Here is a 7,499-nt window from a genome sequence, read left to right on the forward strand (position 1 = left end):
ACTGGAGGTTAAAAATGTGAATACACAATACATAATTAAGAACGTATTCAGTGATGCTGAGAAACCGTCAAAAGCTTCACAGAAGGAATAACATTATTTCAAATTTAAAATTCCATATGGTATATAGCATCTTGAATTTTGTCAAAATGTAATGCTTGGATCAGGTTTTTATAACCTCAGATAAAAAAAGACTACAGATAATTAGGTTCATAGCACAACTGGCATTAGAGACAGAAAATGAATTTGGGAAATCAGCAAATTCGTGGATCTCCAAGATAAAATTAAACAGTCTTCCTGAGATCAAGGATGTGGTACTTGAATTCAATGCAATCTAAAGCAGAAAAAATGTAACGGAGGTTGAGAAGTCATAAATGCAGACTCTGTACAGTGCCTCCCTATACAACAGTGAGCTAATTAATCTTCCTATCGCACTGAAGATGTGCACAAGCACCTGTTTCTTGGATGATGTGGAAATACAGAGGCATTTTGGGGTTCAGGTTGATAAGATTAAAAACAGTAACCCAAGTGGATAATGTCATTAAAAATGCTAATTTTTACTGGGCTTTATGACAAGACATTTGTATTCTAAAATATGTGATGTAATTGTAAATGAACCTTAGAAAGACCACAACTGGAGTACTGTGGGCAGTTACAGTCTCCACATTATTGGGAAGATATTGAGGCAACCAAGGGTACAAAATTGTTGGGGGGAGGGGATGCAGTTTGAGATTCCAACCCCCGCAATGGAATCTGTCAGATCAGATTCACTCAAGTGCTGCCTGGGATGATGAAGTACAAATATGAACAAGGACTTGAAAAACTGGGACTGTTTCATTAAAATAGAAGATTTAAAGGGATGATTTTATTGAATTATTCAAAGATTTAAAGGTTTGATCAGGGAAAATAAGAGACTGTCAGATTTTTGCAGAGTTTGGTGGACTCTGGAGGTCTTTAAAAATGGCAACAGGACCTAATTTTGCGATTACTGTCCCCATTCCCTGTACCAGCAATTTTCCTGGTCTGACAGATTCCATTGCGGGGGCAGGAATCTCAAACTGCATCCCCACCCCCCAACAATTCTCATAGAGTCGAGACAGCTTCTCAAGAATTCGTGGTTCATGGCCCCTTATTGGAGTCGTGAACCATAGTTTAGATTTGGGAACCTTTTAAAATGTATGCTTAAAAGGTCTTACCCATGCCCCAGTGCCACCTCCATGTCCATCCATCCAGTAAGTATTATGTACAGAGTATGAGCCACATAATAATAGTGGCAATTCTTGAAATACTTGTGAAGAAAACATCCATTCAAAATCTTCTTTGAAAAAAACTGCTGCTCTCACAACCCTAAAAAAGTGTTAATCGGATAAAGCCATTATTGCATCAATAACAGAAGCTTTCCCTCACTTCACACCTCTTAATCTTATCCAAATAAACATAGATACATTGAAAAAACAAATCAAAGAAAGAATAATATAACCTCATAAAGATGTCAACCAAGCAAATATCCCACTGCCACATGTCTAAACAGATCCTGGCTAAGCCAACCCATAAGTGAGTCTTAGACATCAGCAAAACATCCATAATGAAGTCACTTCTTTCTGTTGAATCAGTTCCCAGATAGGGTTGCAACAGCAACAGTTATTTTCAAAAGAGATTTTTGAATGAGCTTTTCAAGAATTGTCACTTATTATTTGGCTCATTGGTTCTGTAAATAGTGCATACTGGGTGAATGCATGTAGGGGGCCTGGAGGGCATTGAAGCAGCATATAGGGCATGGAGGGAATAGAAGGTGCAGAGAAGGCATGTAGGGAATGGAAGGGAAGTGGCACATGGAGGGGAATGGAGATGGTGTGGGGGCATGGAAAGGGCATAGAAGGTGCATGTGGTATTGGAGGTGGCTTGGGGGCATGGAGGGCATGTGGTCATGGAAGTGGCTGGGTGTGAGGGGTGAGGATCAGAGGGCCTAACATTCTTTAACACAACTGAGCCAAAGCCCCAGAGAACTGGGGAGGGCCTTCTCAGCAGCACACCTCATCACTAAACTGCCTCTGTGGCCACATTCAACCTGCTGCTGGGGTTGGTGAACCTGACTCAATCCCACCCCCGTCCCCTGGGAGTGAAAATAATGCATGTGGGGTCTATTTATGTGGACTCAGGGCTGCCAAATGGTCAAAATTTCCCAACTCATTAGCAAAAACCCAGCTCACTGTTCCCAGTAATGAGGGAAATAGAACAAGGGAATATTGATATAAGATTAAATATAAGAGATTAGGAAAGAGAGCAAAAGGTTTTTCTTTCCATTGAGGGTTGTGAGGTTGCAAAATGTACTATCAGAATTGTTGACCGAAGCAATGAAAATATCAATACTTTACGGCAGATTAGAATAAAGAGACATGAGAAGAGTGTAAGAGCATGAGATTTGTACAATCGCTCATGTGGAGAAAAATTGCCAACATGAATTAATTGGGCCAAATGGCATGTTACCATATTTTAATTGCCATATATTTCTCTCCTTCTCTCACCTTAAATTTCAAAGCATCCAGCAGAAGAAAATGACTTTCTCAACTTTGCTCAAACTTTGCTTGAGGATGGATGAAGTTGAACCTGCTCAATTGCTTAGGTCAAATCTTCAAGCCTTGGCCTTCTCCGGCTCTGTAGTGCAGCCACCTGATTTCCCTACATGAAGCAGACCATCTTTACTAAGATAAAATAGGTGCAAATGCAATAACTCTAAACTGGAAAGATTGACACTACATATGGAAATCTCCCAATGCCTTCCCTGCCATAGGCAAACAGCAAACTAGGGGTAAAGCTGAAAACAGCCAGCCAGGGAACCTTAATTTAAAATCAATATTTGTGAGCATTAGATTATTAGATTTTTAACAGTGCTATTGGAACATTTTTTAGGGATGCTTAAGCATAGTTTATCAGCTCGTCATTTTGACGAGGATCTTTCAGTACTGCCCTATGTACGATGGAAGGCAGATTTTTCACCATGGCTGAAGATCAACAGGCATTTGAGTGGCAGGACTCCCATTCACTCCAGTGGCCTCCTGCTGACCTAGCCAATTTCCCCACAGTTACGGTCATTTAGCTAAGATTGGTGGGGTTCAGTCCGAATTGCTTCCTCTTGCAATTAACATGGAGAAAGGGGGAGGAAAATTGCGACGGCAGGCCCCATCACTTGCTGCAGCATAGTAAGGCGGGTTACCTCTGGGTCAGCTGAAATAGGGAGCAGAATTTTCCATGCCCATTGGCATTGGGCGTGTTTGGTGGCCTGAGCAGACAATATGGACAGAAGGCCAAAAATTGGTTTCATGATGTGAAACCAGTTTACAATTGTCTGGTCTGCCCGCGTTTCCTGCCATCAGACATCGGGAACTTCATGTAAATCATCTGTGTACCATTATAAACCCAGCTGACCAGAATCATCCTCCCACGCTGGATCATCTGTGCATGTTGACGTGATTGCACATCAATGTGCTTCACAATTGCACATAAATGATGTGGACCTGGTGAGCTGCACTTCACTCAGGGCTTCGAGGTTTGTTTCGGGCAGCACTCGCAATCATCAGTGCCAGGCTTCGCAGGCAGCATCACATCACTTTTAAAGAACTCCACAGGCAGGTCTCTACCTACCAGTTCAGCTATAAGGTGGTGGTGGTATTTCAATGGCTGCAGGGCTAGGGCTTGCTTGGGGAAGGGGGAGAAGTGGCATCAGGCAAGGGAACAGGCTGCAGGGAGAGGGCTGTATGGGGAAATGGTGTATCTCAGGGTGTGTGTGGGGGCACAAGTTGATCTGTGCAAGTGGCCTCAAGATGGTGAGGGCTGAGGAGGCAGACTCCAGTGGAGATGAGGCCAGATGGACATGTGAGGACACGTGTGTGAGAATGGGTGGCGATGTCCCATGAGTTGGCAATGAGTGAGATGCCAGTGAATGTGTGATGGGCTTGAGTGTGTGAGTTTAGAGTGATGAGTTGGTTGCCTTAACATGCTGGCACAAATGAGATCATTCATCCTCTTTCTGCATTGGATGGCCAACATCTTCTGTGCAACATTGGCCTTGACCACCACTGCTATCATCTACCAAGCCAGAGTGGTAATGATACTGCCACCCCTGTGGCCAGAGCAAGGGTAGAGGACATCATGGTAGTCCTCCACGGCATCCAAAAGATGCTTTGGGGTGCACCACTAAACTGGAGTTGCAGTGATCTTGCCTTTTGGGGTCATGTCTCCTTTGTAGCAGTCATGGGCTGGAAACACTGAGAGATGTTCGCGTGGCTACATTTAAATGTGGCCCTCAGCATAATGAAGCAGTGAGGTGATGGCAGGGTGGGCGAATTGGAGCCCACCTGCCATTGAAACGATGTGTTTCCCGGGAATGCATGAATAATGAGGTGGGATTGGAACAATATAGCCTTGGTTCAAACATGGAAAAAAGAGCTGAGCTCCGGAGACGAGATAGGAGTGACTGACCTTGACAACAAGCATTTCACTGAGTGTGGCATCAAGGAGCCCTGACATCCTGGGGGTTACCATTGACCAGAAACTGCACTGGACTAGCCATATAAATACTATGGCTACAAGAGCAGCTCAGAGGCTGGGAATCTTGCAGCGAGTAACTCAACTCCTGATTCCTCAAAGCCTGTCCACAATCTACAAAGCACAAGTCAGGAGTGTAATAGAATACTCCCCACTTTCCTGTATGAGTACAGCTCCTACAACATTCAAGAAGCTTGACACCATCCATGACAAAGCAGCCCACTTGATTGGCACCACATCCACAAACATTCACTCCCTCCATGACCGATGAACAGTGGCAGACATGTATACCATCTACAAGATGCAGTGCAGAAACTTATCAAGGCTCCTTAGGTAGCACCTTCCAAACCCATGACTGCTACCAAGGGCAGCAGATACATGGGAACACCACCACCTGCAAGTTCCCCCCCAAGCCTTGGAAATATATCACAGTTCCTTCACTGTTGTTGGGTCAAAATCCTGGAACTCCCACCCTAACAGCACTGTGGGCAATTAGGGTTTGGCATTAAATGCCAGCGTAGCCAGTGACGCCCACATGCTGCAAATGAATAAAATAAATACGGCGTGACAAGCCACCATTGTGGCTGGAGGGTAAAATGTTCTTTTTCCTGCCCACTAACGCACTTAGTGCAAATCTGGGACAATTCCGCCCAGAGCCTTGGAAATTTATTTCAGGTCAGGGAGTTGACTTGATTGTCTTAGAGAACAGCAATGGTATCACCAGGAACGCATGGTATTCCGATGTTGCTGTGGTACAAAATGCAGGAGGTACACCTTGAAATTTATTTCTGTAATTTGTGGTTTACTTTAATATGACCATCTTTATTTAAGTAGAGTATAGAATATCTGTGCCCACTTTTGATAAGAAATCTGAGATTGGTGAAAGGTGTTTAAGAGTGGGTAGATTTTATGTTCCTGCTCATTCCTGATACACCCAAAATCAGACCAAGAGAGAAAATCTCCCGTTAAGTCATCAGTGTTAATATTGGACATCATTCAAACAAAAGATGTAATAATTCCATTTACAACGTAATGTATAGACAAAGGTGCATTATGAAGCACCTTAATGCACTTGAATTAATGTATTTATGTATGTAATTGGATACATACATCTAAAACCCGTTTGGTAGTCTTGAGCAGTTAATATTGAGATCATGAATTAAATACTATATAATTGAAATCTGATAAGAGCAGCTTCTTAATATTGTATTCTATCTCCCTTGAGGTAAAGGCCAACACTCTATTAGTCTTTTCTGAATACATTCTGTAGCTAACATTTAATAATTTCAGTACATTATTTTGTCCTCTTTCTGTGCTGTGAAAATGAAAATCACTTAACAAATCTGCCATTTCCTTATTATCCACATTATAATTTCACCTGCCTTTAATGAACCCACATTCTCCTATACTATTCTATTTCTCTTAACGTATTTACCAGAAACACCTCTGTCGGTAACTTTGATATCTCTTGCATTTTTCATATTCCCTTTTTGCACCTGATATTATTTTCTTTGTGTTGCTTTTTAATAGCTCTTCCGGTGTGCTAGAGTGCAAGTTTTCCTTGTCTTTGTATAAAGCCTTTTCTTTTAGTTGATACTGTCTATTACTTTATTTGTTGACCACGGTTACTTAACTACGCAAGTTGAGCTTTGCCTTTGTCTTGAATGTACTTGTATTGTACAAATAGTCCTTTGAATACTTAGTAGCTTGAATTCAAAACTATGGTTTGTAACTCTCTCTTTACCTTCTCCAATTTATTATCAATTGCAGTTACATTATGCTCACAATTTGCAGGATGTTTCTTTACTATCAGATCGCTAACCACTTCTAGTTTGTTACGCATCACTAAAATTTACATAAGGTGCTTTGTCTGTTCTAAGTGGTTTTATTCAATAAAATTATCCTGAATATATTCAAGATTCTGTTCTCCAAGTCAATGTGGAAATTAAATTCTTCCATTGTACCAGACTGTTTTTGTTACATGCTTTTCTGATCACCATATTTATACATCTCCCCCATCCTCTACTTCCCCTGGACAGCATCACCACTATCAGGACTTCTACTAACAACTCCAACAGAGTTGGATTCTTTGCTATTCCTTAACTCTATCTATAGGGCCGGATCAATCCAACAGAGGGTGCTGGTGAGAAGTGACTGAAGCATTCTGGGAGAAGTCATCGCAGCCACAGCGACTCAGGAGGGAATCAAGGAGGAACCACTGTCAAAGAACGGAATAGCCCCAAAAATTACATTGCTATAGTGTTTCCATCCCTCCCTCCTCCACAAACCTAAAAAAAGAGAGAGGAAGGGGCAGTGCCTTCAGGAGTGCACCAGACCTGCCTTCTGAAAGTGGATTTTAAAGAAAAAGCAGCTGATTGGCGAGTAAATCCTGGGAGCAGACTTGGAGGCAAAAGCACCGGAACGGTGAATATAAATCTAGCTTACCTTGGGGATTTGCAGCCTTGTCTCTAGGGAGCAGACTCGGAGGGAGGAGCAACGGAGCGGTGACCTCGGGACACAGAGTAACTGAAGCCAAAACTGAAAAAGTGACATCACAGGAAAGCTGTGACCTGATTAGTTGGTAGGAAATCTGCACCAAATGAGAAAAAAAACACTGCAAAGTTAATTAATTAATTATCTAAGTAGAGATGGCTGGGCAGGTGATGTAGGGCTGTAGCTGTATGATGTGGGAGCTGGCAGATCCCATTGTGAGCCACAGTGACCACATTTGCAACAAGTGTTGGTTGCTGGAGGAACTCCAGTTCAGAATTGATGAGCTGCAGTCTGAGCTCCGGACGCTGTGGCACATCCGGGAGGGGGAGAGTTACCTCGACGCTTTGTATCAGGAGGCGGTCACACCCGGTAGATTAAGTACCTCAAGTCCGGTCAGTGGTCAGGGTCAGCAGGGTGTGACTGCAAGTGAGGCAGGTAGAGGGATCCTGTGTTCAGGAACAGAG

This window comes from Carcharodon carcharias, chromosome 3 (assembly GCF_017639515.1).
Source record: "Carcharodon carcharias isolate sCarCar2 chromosome 3, sCarCar2.pri, whole genome shotgun sequence".
Taxonomy (NCBI): Eukaryota; Metazoa; Chordata; class Chondrichthyes; order Lamniformes; family Lamnidae; genus Carcharodon; species Carcharodon carcharias.